Raw genomic sequence first — 24,801 nt, forward strand, 5'->3', positions numbered from 1 at the left:
TCACTGCACATGTCTTTGCGATGAAGACTCTTCACATAGTGTGTAGGAATGCTCACCTTCACATTTCTGGCTTCTGACGTTTCACTTTTGGCATATATAAGTGTGTTTTAGGCTCCCAATTTCTTAGGAAAAGCGGCTTTAGCAGATGGAAGTCATCTTACTAGAGAATATCTATGTTCTCTTGTCTTTGCATTTCTCCTGGGTGCGTTAGTCTTGCTTCTTGTGATGTCACAAATCTGCTATTTTGCCCACTTTTTCACATTTCTTCTGGTATTTCATTCAAATGACCATTGCATTGTCATGTATGCAGGTATAGATTTCTTAATGGGAACCTTGTTTCCAGGATTCTCCTTGGTATTGGTATCTTCACTGGCACTGCACGTATTTCACATTCTGTTTCCCAGCATATAGGCAAGATGGGAGCGATGTGGAGGTCGGGGTACTTGGCTCCTTCTCCACACTAATGTGCATATGTATGCGCTTAGGTCATACATCTACTGCCAAACATCTGGCTTGACAGCTTAATGCGGCTCTATGCTTCTGGGAGCCTTACACTCTATTACCCCTCTTACGGGGTTAAAGCTTTCTCCTACACACAGTCAGAGTTGTGCATTTTTATCCCTGTTTATTGTTCAATTGAACAAAATCAGCCTAATTATGTGTCCAGCTTGAATTTTCAGGCCGTTTCCATTTGGCTTTACACTTTGGAGCAGTGTGCAGCCACTTGCTTTTAGCCATCTGGTCCTCTCTGTGAATAAACCAAGGAAAAACCTATTAGGTACTTTAACTTGATTGACTCACATCTGTCATTTCTATGATGTATTGTCTTCATTATTTACAAATGTAAAAAGTCCCTTTCAAACTGTGATGCGGACCTCTTCTATCGTTCGCAATGGGCCTGTAACAGACATAGATAAGAATCCTGTTATTAGAGAACTCTTCATATGCTCTCACATTTCTAGGCTGTCTCTACTTCTGCTGCTTCTGTTAGAAGTAGCCTCTGTTATATTATAAAACAGACACGTGCATATATTGCCATATTCTTATGTACTCACTTAATATATGACTTTCCTTGCACTCCCTTATTAATAGTGAAATGGTGTGCCTCTAGGGAATTCTGAGCATGAAAGCATGAATTCCACTTTCGTGTTAGCCCGACGACACCTGTAATGAATGTAGAGTGCCCCCGATCAGACTCTAAAATGGTTATTTGTTTAGTCTTTCTTTTCTAACTCCCTCGTCCGCTGCTCTGTATCTGTATTCTTACTTTAACTCAGGAACCGCTGGGTGCCTCTGGATCACTATCTCTGTTTTACAGCAGCACTTAATCGATTCTTTCTGTGTATGGCGTTCGCATCCGCTCGAACGCCATGTATGGTTGTCATGGGCTACCGAGTCACGTGGGTGTATAGTACTCCCTAGCGGAGAGTGGCTACACCGACCACCATCTCATGCTCCCCATGTTGATAACCATAGTAATTGTATGTAAGCTTGTTTTTGTTGGTTTCATTTTGTTATATTTTACAAACAGTTACCGGAGATAATATAATGATGCTACAAGATGGGACTCCTAAGCGTATACAAACATGTTGTTATGCTCAGGCAGTCTCGATGTTGCACTCTCTCATAAATACATTTAGTTTATGGCGATTAACTCCAACATTTCACTAACAATGTACATTTACAATAAGGCCTCCTCTGTTCCACAAATAGCTTTCTACCAGGTGTTCTTAATGATGGTTTCGAGTAGCAAATAGAAACATACATACATGGACAATAAGCATCAAATTATGTATGGTTATATTTGCTAAAATCCGATAACTTTAGAGCCTTCATATCTTCGGGTTTTAGCATGTTTCTGCTCTGTATTATTGCTCTCTATACTTATACACAGGACAATAGTTCAATCCCCTCATTTATATTCTTGTGCCATTCAATGTTTTCATTCATGCCTATTTGGTCAAATGAGCTCTTGTTCTTTCCTAACAACCTGTCTTTGCCAGCGTTATTGTATTTACTTCTACATAGTTTGTATAGTACTGTCCATTTTTTGTTTTCGCATCCATGTTTTTAGGCTAGAAAATGTTCAACCATGGGTGCTTCGTGCAACTTTTGTGTTCGCTTTTCTGTGCTGTAACTTTCCTTATGGTTTTTCCGATTGTACAGAAGGGGGCAGGGGCACCAGATCGCACACAGCCATCTCCGTATCACAGTTTTTAAAAGCCACCTGCTGCCATTTGGTCTTTAAACCTATGTCAACCTCTTTTTATCTTTGTGTTATGCTACAGCATTTGCACTTCCCGCAATGTGCATGTACTCTCGTGGGGTCCATCATATTGCTGGTAAATTTAGTTTCTTCTGTAGTTTTGGGCATACGTCATTTCTCATCACCTGGTCCTTTAAGTTTCTGGTTCTTTTGAAAGCCATCAACGGCGACTTTCCTTCTTGTAAACTTATCCAGTTTCTCTTGATTGATTTAGCTATTTTGTTGGATCGGCCAGAGTCCATACTTACAAAAACCATTCTATCTGCATTCTTGTCTTTGTTGCCACCATATCCGAGAATCGCTTCGCTATTGTTGGTTTTTTGCTCTTTTTCAGGATTTCTTTACCACTGGTTTCGGATATCCCCTCATTCGTTTTTTTCTTGAGGGCCTTAGCTTCTGTCTCGTAGTCTGATTTCACAGAAATGTTTCTTCACAGGTAAGGAAATTGTCCGAACAGGAGGTTGTCCCTGGTGTGTCTTGAGTGAAAACTATCAAAATTGAGCAGAGAGTTTTTATCTGTTTTTTATGATATGGTTTTACTGCCAATATCCTTTTCTCTACTTCTGCAAAGATCGTTATATCTAAGAAATGTATCTGAAATGTGTCACATGTCATTGTGAATTGTAAACATATGTTTTAGCTGTTTAGCCGTGCAACCTAGTCATTGATCTCAGACTCATTGTTCCCGGTCCATATTAGTAAGTTGTTGTTGATGTATCTTTCACACCATTTTATTTAGCTTTTGTAAGGATTCTCATCAGAGTAAATCCTTGTTTCCTCTAGCATTTCCACATGCAGGTTGACTGTGCTAGGAAATACTGTGGCTCCCATTGTGGTGCCATGGATTTTTCGGTAAAATGTGTCAAGGAACATGAAGGAGTTCTTGGGCAGGGCCATTTCCACGCACCAGAGTACGATTGAATTAGGTGTACCATTAAGGGTACGTTTGAGATGTAGAAATTCCTTCAGCATCTCTAGCGAGGTTGCCTGTGGAATCATCATGTATAATGACACACTGTCTAAGCTTACTAGTGTGTCTGAGTGGTGTCGAATTCCAGTCCTTTGACCAGTCAAATGACAGCTGCAGTGTCTTTCACTTAAGATTTCATTTGCGCCACTAGAGGTTTTAACAACAGTGAATTTAGAGAGTGATTCCAGGACTGAATTAATCCCGGACCATGGGTCTCCCAGGTAGTTTTTCTAGGCTCTTGTGTATTTTTGGGAGAATGTAGAACTGTGGTACCCGTGGTGTCTCATTGGTTAGGAACATCGCCTCCTGTTTGCATATTCATCCTCTGTGCAAGACTTTCTCCACTTTGGTTTTAATTAAGCCTTGGAGTCTACTGTCAGGGTGGGGCGGCTGTAGTCTGAAGGGTTCCTTAATCCATATTTATTAGGTATAGTATCATACGTTTTGTTCTTGAAGAACTGTTGGAGGTGTATTTTCCACAAGAATTGTTTGAATTTGATTAAGCATTTTAAACTATCATGTTTATTAGTAGTGACATGCCCAGTCCTTTGTTTAGGATAGCAGATTCTTCCGTCGTGGGTATGTTGGTAGACAGATTGACTATGAGGTTTGGTGACTCCTTGTTATTGTCGGTTCCATCTCCCATTCTCTGTGGTCCTGATCTAAAAAAGATCTTCATTCTTGTCCCCTTCTTTCTCTTCCTCTACGTCCTCTTGGTCCCCTGTTGTTGTAGGAACCTTTATAGTTTCTACCTCTACATCTATTCTCATGTTCTTGATTCCTGTTCTCTTCCCCCCAATTGTCGTCCATGGAATTGTTACCAAATCTTACATGTTTCTTAGTCTGGAGTTCTTGGACTCTTTCTCTTTCTTGGTAGTTATAATCCTATTTAGTATAGGGGAATGCCTTCTTGTGGCTAAAGTTACTAAGATCTTTTGTTGTAAATACTTCGAATTCTGCCATCTCTGCCTTGATCTCATTGAGCTGTTTCTTAAATACTTCTAGGGGTTCTCGTTTTTTGATTTCTTCCTCTAGTTTTGTTAACACGATAACTATTTGTATAGACATTCTTTTAGCCGTGTCTATTATTAGAATGACCCAATCATGGCAGTATTTATTATCTATGTAGCTCCATTGTATTTGAAATTCTTTCTTGTCCAAAAATAATCTTGGCTCATTGGGTACGATCAAGCCTTGCGGCAGTGTGCTATATAGAGCCATGAAGCTCTGTTCTTACCATTCTTTTTTTCAATTTGGTGAGTTCATCCCAGGTGGTCAGATTCATAGTGTTGTTAGTATTTGTACTGTCACTCAATAATGAAACATTTAGCAATAGTTCAATGACATACAGATCATCATAATGTATCTGTTGCCATGTTTGCTAAAACTTATATTCACAGGGTGTATGTAAATTGCAGTGTACTGTCTCACGACTAAACAGGCATACTCGATACTAAAACATACTATACGAGACTGCAGGGTATTTGATAACGCAGCAGGAGGGTTATCCCTGGTGAAACTAACCTATCAATATAACAAACCCTACTAGAATGCCATGTAGGCAGAGTGAAGAGGTCTCATAAAAGAGGAAGCAAGACACCTAAAATAATCTATTGCTAAATTACACATTGAATGATCACCAACGTACTATTGCTCACATCCTATGAGAATTGCATCATGGATGACATACAAATACATACATTTAAAAACTTTACAATAAAAAATAACCTACGGTAAAGTGCAAAGTGCAGAACAAAGTGTCACTGTGCTATGTAAACTACTCCTTGTAAACACCAACATTCTTGATGTGCAAATTATGCAACTAAACAGTAGATCTCCTGCAAACCTACCTCCACCACGTATGCCCAACATGTTTTGTTCTTTGAATTCAGAATGTATCTGTGGAATTTCGTCAGGGGCTTTTTGTCCATCCAGAAAGCTAATGTGATACATCTACTGCCAACCATCTCGGTTTGTCAGCTTTCTTTGGCTGTATGCTTCTGGGAGTCTTACAATCTAGTAGCCCTCTAATTGGGTTGAATCTTTATCCTATACACTGTCAGGGTTGTGCATTCTTAACCCCTTTTATTGTTCAATGTATTGTTCAATTTTAAAAATAAAATCAGCCTAATTATGTGTCCCGCTTGACTTTTCACGCCCTTTTAATTCGGCCTTACACTATGGAGCGGTGTGCAGCCACTTGCTTGTTGCCATCCAGAACTCTCTCTGAATAACCCCAGCAAACACATATTAGGTACTCTAACTCGATTGCCTTGCATCTGTCATGTACATGATGTACTGTCTTCATTGCATTCCATCTTAAAAAGTACTTTCATTCTGGGATGTGGACCTCTTCTATTGTTCGCCACAGGCCTGGAATTGAAAAAGATAGGAATCATGTGACTAGCTTACTCTTCATATGCTCTCACATTTCTATGCTCTCTCTACTTCTGCTACTTCTTTTAGAAGTAGCCTCTGTTATCTTATAAAACAGACACGTGCACAGACCATTGGCTGTAACGGTTATTCCGTCTGGCAAAACTAACACCGTAAATGAGTTTCAGATGGTAATTCCGCCCGGCATTGATGGAATTACCGTTACCACCACTTAACTCAGGGTGGAAATAAAGTCATTGCAGGAATAAGAAGCCTGCCAGCAGCCATCTTGAAAAATCGAATCCACCCTGAATCTCCAATTTCCTGGTGCCATCAAAAGACAACAGTCGTGAGCTTCATGTCGCAGGAAAAGTGGAAAGGCAAGGTGCCCGGCATAAGACTAGTGAGGGGGAAAAACAGGTGCTGGTAGATGAGTTTGTCACTCGTGCCAATGAGTTATATGGAACCAGACAGCGGAGGACCTTTGGCCAAAGGAAGGCTGCCATCTGGGAGAGCATATGGGGCAAGGTCGTGGCAGTGGGTATATTCCCATAGGACAGCACAAACTGATGCAAAAGGTGGAATTACCTGAAGGCCAAGGTTTGCAGCCTCATCACCAAGCAGAGGCGGAGACATCAGCCACAGGAGGCGGCACCATAGAGCCACTCATACTGACACCACAGGACGAAAAGGTGAGCTTCATCCTCCACATGAAAGGGATCGAGGGCATCGGCAGCGCCGAAGTGGGAGCAAGCTGCCTAGGAGATGCCAGTGAGTCATTAAGTTCCCACTCCCATGTGTATGCACTGGCCAAAAGTATGTGTCCCCCAGTATAGATGGACAACGAAATGGCAATCTGTAAAAGGCACAGAGACTACATGCATGTGCAAAGAAAGCTGGACTAATGTTGTAATACACATGCACCATAGGGGAAATGTGCATGTGAATACATGGAAAGATGAGAAGCACTCATGACTCATGTGTGCTGTGAAAATCCATGTTGCAAAGTGAACCCCCTGTACCACCGCAACGACAAGCCATATTGGGAGGCTAGTGGGCAATGTGCCCATGCATGTGCCGTGTACACTTTCAGCAGACACCACACCCACCTTGCATTAGCTGTACTCATTGGCCTGCAACTGACCTTTCCCATCAAACAAAATGTGTGTAGGATGACCATTCTTCATGTTGCATGCTTGTTGTCTCACTAGCCCACTTACTAGTATTCATGATGACTGACCGCATGTCATTATCCATCCAACAGGCTCACAGTCAACTCAGGCTGATGATGCAGGACCCTCCACTGCCCAGGAGACCTCCACCGCTGGCAGACCACCTACTTCCACCCAAGCACAGGCCAGCCATGCCAGAAGTGGGAGGAAGAGCAGGAGTGTGGCACCAATGCCACATCACAGCAACCCCATGCCAGCTCTGCCAGGTGTTGAGACAGCCACAGTCCCAACAAGTTTGTCCAGTGACCCCTCCACCAGCACTGCACATGGCACAGATGGCACTGCACATGCAGCTGTAGTCATCTGTGCAGGAGTTACTTGTTGGGGCATTATGCATTGCTGTCATACTACTGCATAGTCCTGCTGGGTCTGGTCCTGTGGGTTGGTGTGTGTCATGTGCAGCATGAGAGGACAGGTACTGCATGTACAGGGCCTTGACAGGGTATGCATTGATCAGTAGTAGTAAATTCCACCCCCTTCACATAGCATTCAAATGATGCTGAAAGATTGTATTGTGTGATGTCACTTGTACTGACCCAGCATCCATGTCTGTTGCCCTCTGTGGCTCTCAGTGTATGTAGGCAGGTGTATGTAGGCAGGGTGCGGTTACGCAGGACCATGGCTTTGTGGTTGGATGCAGCAAAGTAGGCATAGTAGTGTGTTATTGTCAGGTCAGCATCACATGTAACCTACACATTCATCGAGTGAAACTGCTTCCTGTTGCAGTATGCCTCTTCGGATGCCTGGGGGGCAACCACCGCAACATGGGTGCAGTCAAGCATGGCAATACATTTTGCATGTGTGCTGCTTCTTAGAAACCTGCTTTTGTGGCATTTATCTGTGGCAGGGTGGTGGACAGGGAGATGTGCCGCGATGCATGCCACAGGAATGCCTTCAGCACCTGCCCAAGCACAAGTGAAAAGGTGCCCACAGAGTTCTGCCCAGTGCCACTGGCAAGAAAATATTGCACTGAGACAAGCTTGAGCATTGGAGGTACGGCTGTCCTGATGTTTATCCTGCTCTGGATGTTGTTGTGGATCATGGCTAGTACCTCTGCAATGGTCTCCCTCTTCAGCTGGCACAGGGTACTAAGGTGAGCATTACTCATTGGCGAGGGTGGAGGCCTGACCCGGGGAATCGGCGCTCCCCTTGCATGGCATCTCCACCTCCTCCTCCTCTCTGCACCATGTGCCCTCAGCTGCTTTTCCTGCCTTTGCAGCTCAATGTGGAGCAGGAGGATCTGAATGTCCAGTTAGTGACAGCTAGTGGCTACGTGGTGTTGAAAAGTGTGTTTGAGTCAGGTGTGGGCCTTATGTAGTCTTTCAGAGTGAATTGGGTGGACCTGAGACTTGATTTCTTATGTCGATTGATTGATATTTTATTTCTATCGCACTCGTACACAAGTGTTTCAGAGCGGTATATGCATTTACAGCTACCTTTCTTTCACATCAAGGCAACTGTACTGTGTTTTGTAGTGGAATTACCACTCACTTTCAGCAGTATTTCAACGGTATTTCAACTTGTAATACAGTGGACATACCATATTGCTTCTTGGCAGTAATTTCATTGGCGAAATTAGTGCTGCCGGAATAAACGCCAGGTGCTGGCAGTGATTCGGCCAGCAGAATAAGCGCATATTCTCATGTATCCCTGAGTCAGTGGTGCAGTAAAAATGGCAGTAATTCCATGAGCGCCACTTTTACCGCATACCGCCCGTAGTACTATAATTTTGCACACTTTTTCAGGAGCGTAGATGATGGACTGCCCGACATGTGTAGGCAATGAAAACTGCTTTTCAAAATCCTGAATGCATGTTAAAAGGTGCTTCACGTTTGACACATATACCATTGTAAACCACCTCAGGGGGGAAAAGTGGGATTTAGGAAAGGGGCCAGGAGCCATAGTTTTAGCAGATACACACTGTCATCTCTAGGGATGAAGACATGCCATTAAAAAGTCTAACCTGGGTACAGTGGCGTATGCAATGTACCCAGTGCAATATAGACTTAGAAGAAACTGCATTTAGCAAGTAACCAGGCTCTTTCAAATGCTAAATGAAATCTTACTTTTGGAAGCGTTCTGCTCCCTAATCTGAAGGAATTATGCGCAGAACCGTGAAAGCTGGCCATAACATTCTAACATGGTGAGGTGAGCTTCGCAGGACATTTGTATATTCATAGATTATTGTCATATTTCAGTATAAGAGACATTCCTTTTGGCATCCGTCGAAAGGAATACATTGCATTAAGATGCCAACTCTCAAGATGGCGCCTGTTGGTCAATTTACCATTCTACTGGATGAACAGCTTGCATGCCGTGTCAACGACGTCTCCCCTTCCGCAATGACTGCTGAACACGGATCCCTATATAGCAAAGGTGTATCCATGGCAATGGCGTGTTGCTACTTTGTCGGCAGAACCCTCGTAAGTTTGTACCTCTTGCATCTCTGTCCTTTTGATTCTTAGCTCCCTTCTCTGTCTCTTTTTCGTTTGATTCTTTAACCTTTATTTCCTCTCTCTTAGTTGTCTCGCACTCGCGAGCGATCCCGTTCCTAGCAGTTTACCAGCATCTGAATGCCTTGCTCCACTGAACAGCTTTCATAGCTGCACAGTAAATGCTCAATAGTTTTTCCCTATGCAAAGGGTCATTTTATCCCCTTGCAATCAGTTCCTAAGGAATACGGCAACTCATATTTAATATTTCGATCTCATCTTTGTGTGCAGAGCGTGGCAGCTGACTGAGAGTGCTGCACGCTCGACTTTCGAATAGCACAGAATCCCTTGATGTGTTTTTAAGGAAATAAAGACCATACCTGACGCATCAGAAGATGAAAACCATTGCAGATTTCTCTCGCTTCAGGTTTTTTACCCCTAAAATCATTTGCATTAAATGGGGCATAACATTACCCAAGGCCAAGTGTTGATGTCCTCCAGAAGCTGCTGAAGATCGTCAAATGCAGTAACTATCACTGATTCATGGCATGCAGTGAAATCCCACCTGTAAAGCATGAAGCAAAGAGTGCACCTCGACCAAAGATTTGAGGAGTCTGGTCACATGGTGTTCTAACATCTCAGAGTGAGGAGGAAGATCAAACAGCAATTAGTGGGGACAGAAATGGCCAAAGTAGGTTATTTTTTTAACAAATGCATCAAAGTAGCAGATTGAAGGCTGCTGGTACCATGCCTGTGGATAGTTAAGTATTAATTAAAGAAACAAAAATCAGATTGATAGCCTCAGGGCAGAACCTAAGATTCTTAAAAGGGCAGGTTTCTAAGCGTGTACCGTATTTAGAATATTCAGTTATGTATTTCAGAAAGTTAGGGGTGTATGGGATGGGCAAGGGAAGGGAGATGGATCAGGAGGGGAAGAAGAAGAAGAAAGAAGAAGAAGAAGAAGAAGAAGAAGAAGAAGAAGAAGAAGAAGAAGAAGAAGAAGAAGAAGAAGAAGAAGAAGAAGAAGAAGAAGAAGAAGAAGAAGAAGGAGAAGAAGAAGAACTAACAAACGTTCTGAATTTTCTCATGAAAATGGACTGAGAGTTGGCCGCATAGAGCTGGCCAAGTGGGAATGGAAGATGCCACTGACCACATGGTAGTTCTGTAAGGATGGGAAGTGGATAATACACACTTCACTCTTTCAGCTCAGAAGAAACTCTCATCCTCCGTTTATTCTTTCGGCATCCATCATGTTCATGGCCAACTGTGTGGTTTGTCTCACTGACCCCAAAGCCTCGCACTCAAACAGAAGATGTTTCACCGTTTCCAGATTACCTGCCCCACGCAATCGGCATTCCATGCTTTCCCTTGGAAGACCATGCCATGCGCCCTCAATCTCCCTGATCCTGACGCAGTTGAATTTCAGTTAAATGTAGTCCCAGACAAGAGAGTTGCCTATGAAATGGTAAATGTAGGGAGGTGGTGTGTTCCGATGCTGCATGCACTGATAGAATTCCAAGGCATGATTTTTAGTAGTTAGATTTACAATAGATTGCTTGTGGCTACTCTCACTCAACATTGCCTTGAGTTTCTTCTTGTAGGTGCACAAAGTCATGCCCGCTGTTAAGTCACCTTTCTGTGACCAGTGATTCATAAGTGTATTTATTTTAGCCAGATTGCTCTGTGGCATTATTGCTGTTCGTGTGAGCATGACCATAGGTAAGAGGCTCATGAGTGACTGGGCTGGTGAATTTGTCAATTTCCAGACTGTGGTCAGGCAACAAAGTTGAATTCTTGAGGCTATGGGGCACATGTTAAATTCTAGAAAGATCATGTCAATGGAAGTGCGCTGGGTAGTCTTAAAAGCCTTTTTTGCAAAATGCACTCAAGTTTGCGGACCATTGCAAGGTTTTCCATGGCCCATTATTCTGCTCCATATAGAATTGTAGACGTCACCTCTGCTTGATATTGTTTAAGCAGAGCATCAATTGAGAACCCTCCTCCTTTGTTCGCAAATGAGTGGATGCTACCAATTAGGGTGGAGGCTCTGGTACGGACGTAATCTAAATGTACTGTGCCTTGTAGCTTATTGTCAAGGTGCAAACTCAAATACTTGTAAGTATTGACCACTTTGATTTCCCGTCCGTTCATCTCCCACTTAACACTCTTTACTTTTCTTCTAGGCTGGCAGAAAACCGTAACTTTGGTCTTCAACATGTTCACCACCAGTGAGTTGCGGTCGGTGTTTTCCTTCAAGTTATTCACTGTAGCCTGCAAACCATGTGGAGTTACGTCAAGAACTACAATGTCATCCACATAGCCCAGACATTTCATTGCAACAGAACCCCATTTCGGGGGGATAGCTACTGGGCTAATCAGTGCAGTGCCCATGTTGGCAAGGTAGAGATTAAAAAGTATTGGAGCAAGATTGCAGCCCTGCTTTAAGCCTCTATGTGTGGGTATCTATGTAGTGGTTTTTCCGTGTTGGTCCATCCTGATCTTAACTCGGGTGTTCCCATGGAGAGAGATAATAATGCTCAATAAGCCTGGGGGAATACCCCATCGTACGAGTTTACGCCAGAGAAAATTACTGTCAACAGTGTCGAACGCAACACTAAGATCTATAAATGCTGTGTAAATCAGAGTTTGTCTTACCATCCAAGCCTGCTGAATGATTGTACTAAGGGCCAGGTTGTTAGTGGTAGTGTTGTGTCCTTTCCAGAGTGCATTTTGGTTGAGGGGGATAATACCACAACCCTCTGCCTATGTTTCCAGTTCTAATAAGAGTACTATGGCGAAAATCTTAGCTGGGGCATTCAGCATTGCCAATATCCGATAGCTACCAGGATCTACATGGCTACCCTTTTTGTAAACAGGGACGACAATACTGTCACACCATGAAGGTGGAATTTTCGGAGAGATTCCAATAGCGGAAACAAGCATGCGAAGGGCGCTGGACCAGGCCTTTTGGGCAGATTTGATGAGAGAGCATGTATGGCGGTATGACCAGGTGGAACATTAGTCATATTTACCCTGTGTCTCCCCCTGCACGGCTCCGAATACCTTTTCAATATGCGTCTTCCATGCTGTTTCTGATACACAATTTAGGACAATATTTCCCATGTTCTACGAGACCCCATCTCCAACGATCTACCAAAACTCATCATAATCGTTGGATTGGGATACAAAGACCAAAGCTTTCCACTTATTGGATTCAGTTATGTCAGCAATTTAAAGTGTCTGTGTTTTATGACTTTGTGTTTTCCACTGTGATTGGTGGGATCTAACTCCGTCCTTGCGAGCGCACATAGTACGCTCCTTAGGGCCATTTTAGTGTCTCATTGGCCCTGTGATAAGGATGCCTGTGTTTCTGTTAATAGTTATACCAGCCTACTAATAGACTTACTTTTGATCATGCCCCACTCACAGATATTCTCCACCATAGTGACAAATGCCTCAAGGGTTGACCTTGCGAACTTCACGCTCTTTGTTGCATCGATTTCCCAAAATGTCTCCCCATATATGGTTAATGCATGTATGATGGCTGGTAGTGCTTTTTCGATGTTAGAGTCCTTCCATGAAATCCAGTTCAAAGCAGTGTTTACGGACAGTAGGCCAGATTGTGTGCTGCTAATGAATGGCCCTGGGATATTTAGCCTTACTATGATGGGGTAGTGATCACTTTTGTGTCGATGCGACACACACATATCCTTAATTATTGATGCATGGTTAGAAACAAATACATAGTCCAGTATATTGCTCGAAGTGCTGCTTACGTGAAATTAGCGGGAGAGTCAGAAGGAACCGTTCCATTGAACATAGAGAGCCCAGACTCGGCTATGAAGCAACTCCACTTTTGCCCCTTTTTAGCCTTGGTCATTCTAGTCCTCGGGGGTAAAAGAGCTGAACCCAACATGTTGCTGTCCTCTAGTCTAAGGGTAGTTGGAATATTAGTGGTAAAATCTCCACAAACCAGTATTATGCTTGTGGTTTTCAGATGGATGACTGGGACTAGTTTAAGAGGTGGAAGAATATCCAAAATGTGCCAGTGTGACGTAATTTATGGGGGGTTTCTAAATCCTCACCTAATTCTTTCTTGCCAATATCTCTCCATTGTCTGCCTGTGTGACAATGTATTACATTAAAATTGCTCTTTCTGGATTTCAAGAGTCTCCGTAGGGGTGCACCCCCTTATTTATTCTCTAACTTCCAACCTTATGTCCCTTCTCTAATTTATCCTTGCATTCTCAGTACACTTGTACTGCCAATACTTGTTGATCGATGTTCTATTTCAAACATTTGAAAATTCTAGAGCCTGTGACTATCTGTGTCATGCCCCAACATCACTCTTGCATCTGACAGCGGACCTCCCTTCTTCCGATTGCTCATACTCTTCCTTAGGCTTTATTTGTATTTTGGTTCTCTATCTATCTCCCACTCTCTGGCTTGCCCGTGCACCGCAGGGTTCAGGCGCATGGCCCAGCAGCGGGCATCCATGTTTCAGTATCACCTCAGAGCACAAGTCTCCCACTAGATATAGAAGATGATAACAAGAGAAGCAGAGTAGTGCCCAAAGAGACGCAGAGATTACCTATGGGTGCCACTGTCATACCTAGATGAACCAGCACTAATCTAGTGTGCATGCCCACTTATTTTCTGTATTCCCATTGGCTCATGGGGGAGGAGTTTTCCAAACCTCCCAAAGATCAAGAATGACTTCTCCCTTTGTTCTGCAACTTGATTCTTGATCTCCTGGATCATGGACCCCCACTCTTTTCTCATCGTTATGAACCCGATTACCAGCCTTGTGGTCCTTTCTTGTGCCGCTCTGATTCGCGTCATGGATGGCTGCTCTGCGTTTACTCCAGCATGAGTGGGTAGCTTAACAGTCGTTATTACCGTTCACTACCTCTACTCCTATGAATTCTGTTCTTGGGCCACACTTTGCCTGGGAGAATTGGCCTCATATTCTCTTTGTTACTCTGGTACAGGTTGTGGGCATACACAATCTCTGTACATGTACCCACCATACGGTATACATGGTCCGTAAGGAGTATTTGGATTTAAAGAGGTCTGTGAAATCCATTGAAGTGGAGGATGGCTATTTAGTAAAGCTACCTGGAATCATCCATGAGCAAATAGTGCTTGGGGCTGTTTTATGTGGCACATAACACAATTGGCCTAACTGGGCTTTGGCCACTCCTGTTATTTTAGGCCTTTGCTCAACTGTAGAACTCCCAGGAGCAGAGCAGGGCAAAGCGATATTTTATGTTGTCTGGGCCTGTGCGGTCAGCATCTCAACAAGAGGCTGTGCATTATTTCGGTAACACATTTCGTTGCCATCCGCACAGTTATTCTTATGCATGAATGTGTAGGCAAGTGAGACTGTGATGGGACATTTCTAACTCAAAGCCCTCCACAGCTGCAATCACCTACAACATCTGTGCCTGCTTCCAAGACAAAGTGAATCACAGGTATTTTATTTTTTAATACTTTATAATGTAACAGATACAATCATGAAATAAATGACTGTTGTCAAGAAGACCGGCCTACTTAAGGAATTGGAATGCCAGCCCTTGTTTGACAGGAGGGAGACTGAGGGTGTAAGAGGGGACAGGAGACAACTCATCTTCACAGCAGTGCTCAAATGTTTGGTGTCACACGGAAAGAGGAGAGTTATGGCAGCTTCCGCTGAATAGTCTCATTAGAATGTGTGTAAAGAAGTTGCTTTAGAAGCTCTAACACCAAATTGGGCGTTATTACCGGTCCGGCGGTAACCCTGCCAGTGCTACTGGCGGATTGTCGCTGCACCCGTAATAATTTACCGGCGCCTGACTTCCCGGTGCCACCGGGCTATTACTAGTCTTGCGGCCGGGAAGTCAGGCGCTGGTACATTTGTTAATCCTCATTCCCATAGAGTCTTATGCGAGTGGAGACACAGGAGCACTGGCACCGTTAGCAACGGTGCCGGTGCTCCCGTGATGGCTTGCCTACCGCGGTTGCTGTGCCCGGCAGGGTCAGACCTGTTGGGCACAGCGGCTCCGGTAGGCAGACTTGTAGTTTGCCGGTCCGGAAACAAGGGTGCCCTTGTTTCCGGACCAGCAATATTGTAATGAGGCCCATTGTGTCAAGAATGCCCAGCACAAGAAAGTGAGTAACAATATGAAGCTACTTTGTAAAGCTTAATTTATATCTTATGCTATGTAAACTGCTTGGGCTTCGTATAACTAACCCGTCTCTATTTGTTAACTTTGGTTCTGTCTTTACTCTCCCCATCGCATCTATTCCTTACTCCATGATGTCTACTAGTTTGACATACAAAAATAGGGTTTTGCATTCTGGGACTTGTAGTCTCCTATTCAAGATGTGGAAAATAAAGCTACAGCGATGCTCTTGTGGCGTAGCATCTTTCTTCATGGATTTACATATTGTAAGGGTGATTTGTGTACTTTGCAAGTAAACTTTATAAGACTGTATTATTGTAGGTCGTGTAAGCTAACATTGTAATATTCCTACTAAACAGAATGTATGTGCTTAAGTGCCTCCATTGAAGAGTGGGTTCAAATCCAGGCTTCACTGCCCAGAAAAGTGTTGATCTGGGTAAATAATGTATTCATAATGCACCTTAAACACAATAAATTGGAGTGCTCAGAAGTGATTAAAGGTACACTTCATGGCATGAGATAGTAGTGGTTAAATATACACTGGACGCATCTATGACCATCCTAATGTTAGTTATTGATCACCCACCCCAGTGCAAAACTGACTTTATAGAACATTTACCTTAAGTTATCCCGCCACCCTCAAATTTAAACAGACGTATCATAATACTGGCCGACTTTTACCTTGATTTTAATGATACTAAAGATATCATAGCATACCACATGAAATAACTCTTTTCCACTGTGTGTTTTTGCTACACGCCCGCAGGCCCCTCCCATAATAAAGACAGGTCCACTAAATGGGTTTTCAAGAGGAATATCTCTCCTGAGAACCCAGTCCCTCTTAATTCACCTTGGTCGAACCACTCAGTTATTATTTTTATTGTACCTCGTTCTTTCGTACCAAACATTTCAAATAAACACACATTTTGGATTACTTACAGAATAAAACATGATCTGACTCACTGAACAGCATGGCAGACCCAGACCTCGTGGTCACTAAGCAGACTATTACTAATCTCGTGGGATGTATTGCCCCCATTCAAATGAAACCTGTTACACCAAGGAGAACTAAAGAGAAATGGAATTCTTTAATCCGCTGCTCGATTTGGAGCAGAAACCGTAACAAAGACAATGGGCCTCATCACGAGTTGGGCTGTATCACGGTTGATATACAGCCTGACTGTAATAGCATTAGCACCCACCGATCCAGCGGTATTACCGCCAGATCACAGGTTGTACGTTAATGGTAAATCCCCATTAGGTCCATTGGATCCAATGGGGCATTTTCTGTGCTAATACTGCAGGCTCATACAGCCGACGGTAATACCGTCAAAAACAGGGCGCTAAATGGGATTTTCACCTTCAGAAAAAAAGCGGGAGGTAAAACAGCCCATTTAGCGCACAACTAATAATACCATTACCACCACATTTAAGGGCTACAGCTCAACTCGTGATGAGGCAAAACCTTGAATTATGCTTTAGACCATTCAAAATAACGACAGGCTATTTTAGAAAGCAAGTGAAAGTAGTATACCACTAAAATTGATCTAGCCCCTAACTCAACCAAATCATTGTTTGACATTTTAAACTCCTTGTCCAAGATAATAGTAGCACCATACCCGTGGAACTTCGGAGGAATGGTGTAATTCTAGCCAAAATTATTTTAGAGAAAAATCACTAAGATTAGCCAGAACCTATAAAGTACTCCTTTCACTCCCTGTGAATGTCCTAAATTCTCCCAGTCTTGCTTAGCAGGCAATGCAGGCAATGTTTTTATCTTTTCTAAAATATCTTGCCATGATACTATTTTTTTCCTAGTGGTCTTAAACCCATCTTTTGTCAAGGGGACCCTTGTTCCTCAATTATTATCAAAGATAGTGTAGATATTTTGAGTCCGGCACTATATTCACTACATTCACCAACCCCTTTTGAAAATCCTACTGTTCCGAGGGCACTGAAACAACCATGTGTCACGCCTTTACTAAAAAAATTGTCATTTAGACCCTTTCGCTTGTTCACGTCACCGTCATGTACCCAATGTGCTGTTTTGTTGAAGATACTTGAGAAAGTAGCCACAACAGAGTAGAGTTCATTCATTCATCAAACAACACAATATTTGACGAGATTGGCAATCTGGTATTAGGCCAACTAGAAGCACCAACATGGTGTTTATAGACATTAGAGATTCATTATCAAAGATTATTCATGATGGTGACTTGGGTCTACTAATGCTGGTGGATCTTTCATCTGCTTTTGATACCCTGGATCACACCACTTTACTTAATCACATTAAAGGGACTGTACATGAATGTGGCAAAGCAACTAAATGATTATCTTCTTTAATACTAATAGACATTCTAGGGTTAAAATAGGCCCTTATCCATCACAGGTTGAAATTGGGGAAAGTAGTGTACCACAGGGATCATGTTTATCTCCCCTACTCTTTTGCATCTACTTGAAACCCCTACATGACATCTTGTTTGACTATGAAATCACATTACAAAATGTTGGGGATGATAACCAGCTAGTTGTTATGCTTGGTAAAGATTCACCGGCTAACACAACTAAAATTCAAACTATCTTCCAGCTTAATCCAGACAAAGCTGCACTTCTACTGGCTTCTTCCATTAAACAAAATGCTATAATATCTTCCACATTTCACATTTGGTCACCTTAAGCTCTCAAGGATATCACTACCTTTGCAACAAAAAGTCAAAACCCTAGGTGTTCTCTCTGATTCAGCCTTTCAATGATACCTCACATTATGTTTGTTTGTTTGTTTGTTTGTTTGTTTTATTATTTATATTGCTCACCAGACCCAACGGTATTCGGGCACGAAGGCATAAGAGGGTTGTTAAGCTTAGGTTACAAATGTACAGAGATAGTTACAGCTGTGGTTACAGTGCTGTAAAGATGACACAATGACAAGGCAAGTAGAACGTGTACAGGGTAAGGCATAGATCTGTGTGACATACATGAATATATTACGAGGCATTTACAAGTGGTTAGAGCTGTGGTTACAGTGCTGTAAGGATGTCGCAATAGGCAGGCAGAAAGAGAATATAGAGAGTGGTATAGATCTGTAGGACATACATAAATATGGTACGGCCGTGTAGTCTCATATTTACAGTAGGTGTCAGATGGATAGTTATGGAAGGGTCAGAAGGATACTTATGGAGTCTGGTCATATGTCCTGTTCTCTGAGCCAGTGGATCAGACTAGCTCGGAATTGAAGGTATGGTAGGTCTTCCCTTAGTGCAGGGGGGAGGGAGTTCCAGTATTGAGCTGCTTTGACAGGGAAGCTACTTCCACCAGATTTGGTGATCCTAAATCTAGGTACTAGTAGGAGGTTGGAGTTGACCTTTCTTCGTGGGCGAGAGGCTGTTTGTCTGTTGAATCTGTCTGAGAGGTATTGGGGGCCAGTGTGGTGAAGGCACTTGTGAGTCAGGGATGCAGTTTTAAGGAGGATTTTGTCTATAGTGGATAGCCAGTTGACTGATCTCCTAAGGTCAGATATATGGGCCTTTTTGGGGAGATTTAGGGTGGCTCTCAAAGCATTGCTTTGGAGAGTCTGAATTTTAGAGATGATATGTTTATTGCTGCCAATATATAGTGCGTTACAGTAATCCAGTTTAGATAGAATTAGTGCACACGCTATGATGATACAGTTGTTAGGTGAGAGGAAGGGCTTGGCTGCTCTAATTAGCTTACACGTGTAGGCAGTGGCTGAGGCTAAGGTGCTAACTTGTTTGCCAAAGGCGAGCATGGAATCTAGATGGAAGCCAAGTGTTTTGACTACCTTGGCCACATTAATTGTGTTGATGTCGATTGCAAATGAAGTGTAGTTGGGGCCTAGTTTTTTTATATTAGATGGTGTACCTAGGATAAGGAGTTTGTTTTGTCATCGTTCAGGCATAGACCGTGCGAGGCCATCCATGCCTGGATGATGAGGTAAACTCTGTTTACAAAGGCCAAATCCTTGTCATAATCTCCCGTCAACGGGATGAGGATCTGTGTATCATCAGCATAGTTAGTGTAGTTGATACCTAGACCATCTAGATCATCGAAAAGGGGCTTTGTGAAGATGTTATACAGAGTGGGGGAAAAGCAGGAGCCTTGGGGTACGCCGCATTAGATGGGTGTAGGATCCGCTGCTGCTGTGGGTGAGAAGACTTGCATTGTCCTGTTGTCTAGGAATGACTGGATCCATGCGACTGCTTCCTGGGAGAAGTAGGCTGCGGAGACTAGATGGTTACATAGTATTGAGTGGTCTACCAGGTCGAATGCGGCTGATAGGTCAAGTAGTAGTAGAAGTGCTGTACTGCCTTTGTCTCTTAGAATATCTATTTGTGCTTAAGATCTAAGAGAGCAGTCTCAGTGCCTGTTGGGGTCTAAATCCCGACTGGCGAACACCTAGGAGGTGATTTTGTTCCAGTTGGTGCTGAATTTGTAGGTAAGCTACTTTATCCAGAATTTTGAGTAAGAATGGCACTGTGGTAATTGGACGGTAGTTGGTAGGGATGTTAGGGTCAAGAGTTTGTTTTTTAAGGAGGGAGGACCCAGGAGTGTTTCAAACTGCAGGGTATGGTGCCTGAAGTGAATGAGGCGTTTATAAGCTTGGTAATGAAAGGGGAGAGGTCACGGGCAGCATCTTTTATAAGTTGGGCTGGGCATGGGTCGCCGTGACAGTTGGATGGTTTGATGGAGAGAATGACTCTCTCCACTTCTTTGGTAGACACTTTGCGAATGTGTAAGCTCAAGGTGGGTGGAGAGGGAGGGGTGGGGATAGGTTGCAGTGGGGGTGAGAAGTTGGTGTCAGTCTTAGTGGTATTCTCAGAGTTGTCTGTCTTGGTGGTGGTAATGGTATCTTTTTTGTTGTTTATTTTCACCTGGAGCATTATAATCTTATTAGCCAGTGCATTTTGAATATTCGTGCACCAATTTTTATCCTTCAGACAAGAGTCAGGAACTTGAATGCAAGATTTTACTTCTTTTAGGATGGCGAATAATTCTTTAGTAATGGATTTGGCTTGGGAGATTTGGGAGTTGAAGGAGGTTTGTTTGGCTAGGATAATTTATTTCTTGTAGAGGGTGGAGAGTTTGGTAAGGTTATTCTTATTAAGGTCTGATGGGTCTGATCGCCAGATTTTTTTCGCTTAGGCGTTTTTCTTGTCTAATGGCTTTCAGGTGGGGCGTGAACCACAAGTTAAGGTGTAGTTGTGGTTTGCTCTTTCTGACCTTCAGAGGTGTAATGGTGTCTAGTGATGTGCGCATCACTTCGTTGTACACTTGTACCATGGTGGCTGGGTCAGTTTGGTCTGGGATACAATTTAAAGTGGGGAGGATGAGGGGAAGGAGATTTTCAGTGGTAATGTTTCTTTTATTTCTGATAGGAGCTGCGGGAGCAGTCTTACCAATAAATGTGGGGAGTCTAGCTTCAATGGTGAAGGAGATCAGACAGTGGTCTGACCAACGCAAAGGCCTTATGGAAGTGTTAGATGAATGGCAGTTATGTTCAGCCATCTAGTCTAGGGTCCTTTCTTTAGTGTGCGGAGGTTCTGTGATCTTTTGGGTGAATCCTAGTTCCTCAAGGGTATTGTTAATTAGTGCAGCGTACAAGTCTAGGGGGTCACTGTGTCCGAGATTAAATTCTCCTAGTATAATACATTGTGAGGAGTTTTTTAGGTTGTCTGAAAGTAGGTTAGTGAGATCTTCCTCAAATGAACCTTGCGGGCCTCGAGGTCGGTATATTAAATGGATGGTGATAGTTTGATTGTTGGCGATAGTAAGTTTGGCCGTGAGGGATTCGCAGGAGTTGGTAATATGATTGGTGAGGAGTCTTAATGTTAAGCATTTTTTAGCAATAATGGCAAGGCCTCCGCCTCTTGATGTGGTACGATCCACTCTTAAGAGGGTATAGTTGTCTGGGGTGGCAAGCATAATTGCTGGGCCAGCTGCAGGGTAAAGCCAGGATTCCGTAATGGCTAGGAGATCAATGTCATTATTTTGGATTAAATCAGAGATCTCTGTGGCGTGGGCTACTAAGGACCTGGCATTTATTAAAGCGCCTTTTATTCCCAATTGGGTGGGTGGATCAGGTAGCGATTGAACTTTCTCTTTGCCGTAAGAGGAGGATATGGTGTTTCTAAGGAGTCTACAGTTAAGCTGAAGCGGTGTTGGTTTTGGCCATTGTTGACCTTGTGGGTATGCAGATTATTCCTTGGGCGGTTAGTGGTAGAGGTATGGGCATTGGTTAGAGGATCATAGATTCTAGGGAATCTGGCGCAGAGTTTACGGTTTCTTAGTGGGACGCTGCATGGTTCGGTGGCCATGTTGCGGAGATCAGTGGGTACTATTACCAGAGATAATTGGTACAGTTGCTGAGGCATATTGAGGTCCAATAGGGTTGTCAAATTGAGCATAGTTCTGAGTAGGACCGTGTAGAAAGGAGGCAGATACATGGTGATAGTGGTGTCGTCTAGAGGGCAGTGGATTGTTGCTGACCAAAATAGGGCATGTCAGATAATGCCGAATAAGAGGTGAGCGACAGGTGATCTGCTGGTCGACTAGCAGGCAGGGTGCAAATAGATATGCATACAATGTATCTCTGACATACTGCTGATGGGCAGAGTACAGGGTTGTGCTCAGGCAATATAGATGCAATGTCACTGTTCTGACAATAACTATAGCAGGTTTTTGGTCAGTCTAAATGTGACTAGCCGGGTCTGTGGCTCAGTGGACTAATGCATCCACTACAAGGACCTGTGTTTGACCTCATGGTCACAGGTTCTAATCCTGGCAGGTCCACTCAGCCCTTCATCCTTCCGAGGTCGATAAAATGAGTACCATTGAGTTGGGTAACAATAAACATCTGTTATTATTAGTGCCAAGATGCCCCTTCTGGGGGTGAACGTGCGCTTTACAAATACGCCTGTTATGTTATGTTATGACTGTGCAAATAAAGTTGGAGTCAGCGGGTTCTCACACAGCCTAAATGCAGTAATACTAGTGAGGTTAGAGATCGAACAGATTTTCAGGCAATCTAAATGCAACTTTAGCAGGAGGTTAAAATCAACATATTCGCACATGATGTAAATGCAGTATTGCACATGGGGTTGCAGATAAGGTTAAAATCAACATATTTGCACATGATGTAAATGCAGTATTGCACATGGGGTTCTAGGCTGAGCAAGCAAGTTTTCAGGCAATCTAAATGCAACTTTAGCAGGTAAGGTTAAAATCAACATATTCGCACTTGATGTAAATGCAGTATTGCACATGGGGTTCTAGGCTGAGCAAGCAAGTTTTCAGGCAATCTAAATGCAACTTTAGCAGGTAAGGTTAAAATCAACATATTCGCACATGATGTAAGTGCAGTATTGCACCTGGCGTTCTAAGTAGAGCTGATTTACAGGCAATCTAAGTGCAACTTTAGTAAGTGAGGTTAAAGTTAGCATATTTACACATAATGTGAATGCAGTATTGCGCGAGAAGTGCCACTATACTTCTGTTGGTCATAGTAGGCAGCTGTGCTGCTGTATGCATATAAAAGTAGACTATACCGTGGCAGGTTACTAGAACAGAGCATAGCACATTACGGTGATTGTATTGGCCGATCGTTCAGACCTGCAGGATAGATTTCTAATGGAGAGGCAGGTAGGCTCCGTTCGATGTGCTGGCAGCGGAGGCCGTGCACGAATGTTATTGTGCCGTGGGCAGTGTTAGACCAGTCAGATAAACGAGGATGTCGTTAAGCGATATAGCGCTAATGCATAATGATAAACAATGCGGCATCATAGCATTGGAATAGGCATACGATGTCACAGTAATAATGGACATTAACCCATTACAGATGCAGCGTTAATACGGAGATAGACTGCAAGTGTTACCTTGTCGTGAGGCGATGGATAACGGCCAGGGGGTCTGGCAGACGGCAGTCACGACACTAAACAGGCAGCAAACAGGTGTTGTGCTTGTTCTGTGGTCCTTGTGGAGGGTGGGCCAGCTTCGCCGGCCAGTGGCCAATTGGTAGTCTAAAAGGCACGGCGGCCAATCAGGGATCAGATGATGTTGTTTTGGCCTAGTTAGGCTCTGGTGGCAGGCATCGGGCTGCCATTTTGGAGCATCTAAGATACCGCATGTATCTTAATGGTGTTTTTGGAATTGCAGCAGCGATTAACCTATATTCAGACTGCACGGCAGCCTAGTCCTCCTCCAGTAATAGCGAGACGGTATATATTGCAGTTGCAATATTTAAGGAGGGAATTTTAGTTTATTCAGTAATTAGTTCTGCCCATTACCATGTTATTCTGCTGCACCAACTCAGACCATTTCTGGAGAAATCACATTGTGCTACCATTTCAAGACCCATCGTTGGGTCGAAATTGGGCCATTGCAATCCATTCTATGTAGGCTCCCCCAAGTGTCCAACACGTTACAGGTACTGCAAAATACAGCTGCACTCATAGTCACTAATACCGCCCCCCCCCATCATCATCACATTTCTCAAGTTTGTAAGAGGCTCCAATGGTTGCCAGTCAAGGCTATGAATGTTATTGCATTACTAACCATAGCACATAAAGGATTCTATCGCAGATTCCGGGGTTCCATTAGGAATCTAATGTTGAAGTACTATTCTTCTTTTAACTAAGGCCTACTTGCCTCTCTCCTTTTCCATATGCCATGATTTAAACAAGGCCATGGCATGGGGAGAGCCTGCACTATGAATGCAATCAAATATTGGAGTCTGCTGACTCAGGAATTTCAGGGCATCCCTGACTTACTGTCCTTTCACAGACAAATCAAGTTTCTCTTGCTCTAAGGATGCATTGTGATTCTTACTGGACTAGTGGAGCACTCGGATACGCATGGGTCGGAGTGCCGTACCGCCAACAACAAATAACAAGTAAAACTATTAGAAAAAAGTCTCCTTACAGTGCAGCAGATGTCATTCTTTTAAGGGCAAAATACTTCGCCACTGTTATTGTACTGCTGGCCTTCCTCAGTCCCATAATCACTTGATTTGGCCGGTACATCATTGATGCTGTTGTAGCAGACAGACTGCAGCAGAACCGCCATTAATTTCCTCACCATTTGCTGCCATTCACGAGAGTGGCTTTGAAACCTTTTCGTGTGCTCTTATGTTATGTTATTGAGTCTTGAATAGCACAACATTTGCCATTTTCATCGTTTCGAAGTAATTCACGATCTTTATGAGGGGTGAGATACTGACGTAGAAGCAGAGGTCACAGGGCAAGGTTGCATGTTGTAATTTTTCTTGTAGATCTTTAAAGATGGGGCTCTCCAATTAGTGTGCTTTCAGATAGATAGCTGTCTGGAGAATTGGTTACTGTTCCCTTCA

Source organism: Ambystoma mexicanum, chromosome 2p (genome assembly GCF_040938575.1).
Source record: "Ambystoma mexicanum isolate Mex_15411 chromosome 2p, UKY_AmexF1_1, whole genome shotgun sequence".
Classification (NCBI taxonomy): Eukaryota; Metazoa; Chordata; class Amphibia; order Caudata; family Ambystomatidae; genus Ambystoma; species Ambystoma mexicanum.